The sequence below is a fragment of the Dipodomys spectabilis genome, unplaced genomic scaffold, assembly GCF_019054845.1.
Source record: "Dipodomys spectabilis isolate Male_0828 unplaced genomic scaffold, ASM1905484v1 ptg000353l, whole genome shotgun sequence".
Classification (NCBI taxonomy): Eukaryota; Metazoa; Chordata; class Mammalia; order Rodentia; family Heteromyidae; genus Dipodomys; species Dipodomys spectabilis.
In genome coordinates this window covers 24,689-26,309 of record NW_024871030.1, presented here as the reverse complement: position 1 = coordinate 26,309, position 1,621 = coordinate 24,689, and the positions used below count along the sequence as shown (strand labels likewise).

General features: G+C 39.1%; 1 pseudogene; it reads right to left on the bottom strand.

The window, feature by feature from the left end:
• Positions 1-926: 926 nt before the first annotated feature.
• On the bottom strand, positions 927-1,355 carry LOC122095484 (annotated as a pseudogene).
• Between the last annotated feature and the right edge of the window lie 266 nt (positions 1,356-1,621).

Sequence of the window (1,621 nt, the reverse complement as noted above, 5' to 3'; positions counted from 1 at the left end):
CAGTAGGAAATCTGAGTTCTCAGTCCAGTTAAGCCAGCTATTTGCATAAACCTCAGCAGGAAACTCAAGAATGGCTTTGCACCTGCTCCAAAATATTGGCAAATAGAATTCTTTCAAAACAGGCATTCCAGGGTGCACAGGAATTAGGCTTCAGAGAGATCACTCATGCTTAGCTAGTTTGCAGTATACTGGCAGTAAGCCCAGATGGTCTGCATACTGTGTTGCCTAGATTGTTCTGGATGGCTGTAGACACTGACACTCAAATATCTATTGCAACATTCACTTTCATTATGTAAATTCCCCCACTTCAAAGCAAAATATATTCTAAACTCTAACTAAAATCAGATACAAAAATATCACTACCTTTTGAAATCATGAATTATAGATATATAAAGTGTTTCCTTAATTATTGTTTGAGTCATCAAAATATGCTTGTAGGATCAGATGAGAAATCATTTTAATTTAAAATTAAACCACGGAAAAAACAATTTTTTGTTTAAATGAATTGCTTAAATGCTTATACCTAAATGTGTGTACAGATGTACTTTTGCTCCTTTTCTTTTGAATAAGAACATGGCTAGTAGGATTTTCATTTATATTAAGCTTCTTTTGTTCTTCACAATGTGCTACTCTGTGTCTCCTGAAGCCCCACCACTAAGCCCCACTTCCAAGTCCACTTGTACTGTCCATGTTATGTTTGAGTCTACAAATAGTTTACAGTTTAACTTTAACAGTGTTTACACCGCATATTCTTTATTTAATTTTTCTTTATAAATTCAATATGGGAAGATCAAATTTTAAGGAACAGAATGTCTAAAATTAAAACATTCAATGAAATAGCCTATAATTAGACCCATGATTTTTTTTCAAGTTTCAGAGATTTATTAATCAGTGTAATAAATCCAACAAATTAACATAATTATGACATGCATTTACAGGAGATATTTCCTGGCGAAGTGGAAAATTGTGCGGATGGCTTCTGAAAGACCTTCATTTTAAGCAGCTTTATTGTGAGGTTTTTTTTTAAAATTTAGAAGTCTGGACCTTCTTTCTTCAGTTTGCTGTAGTCCACATTCCCAGAGTAGAACTTGTACTGATCATTGGGACCCAGTTTGTTCTAGGGTTCTGGGTTATTCTTCCTGTCCCAACAGACATCTGGATTGAACAGGGCCAGGCATGCCACATACAGGGCTGCTCCAGTGCCTCCCGCTCCAATAAATACAGAGGGTGATCAAGCTCGGATGCTTCTTGGCCTGACTGATGATCTGGCGGAGCATGTTTGCAGCAGAGGCCTGACGTTCAAAAAGGATAAACAAACGTTCCAGGCACGAGACTGAAGCCGTCTGCGAACCCTAGCCTGGGTGGATGTCCAATTAGACCCATGATTTAATCCAATTACTCAGTGTCTTTTTTGTTGTTGGTGGTGGTGGTCATGGGGCCTGAATTCTGGGTCTAGGCACTGTCCCTCAGCTCTTCAGCTCAAGGCTCGCACTCTATCACTTGACCTACAATGCCACTTCTGGCTTTTTTTCTGCTTATGTGGTGCTGAGGAATTGAACCCAGGGCCTCATGAATACAAGGCAAGCATTCTACCACTGAGCCACCTTCCCAGCCCTTAGTG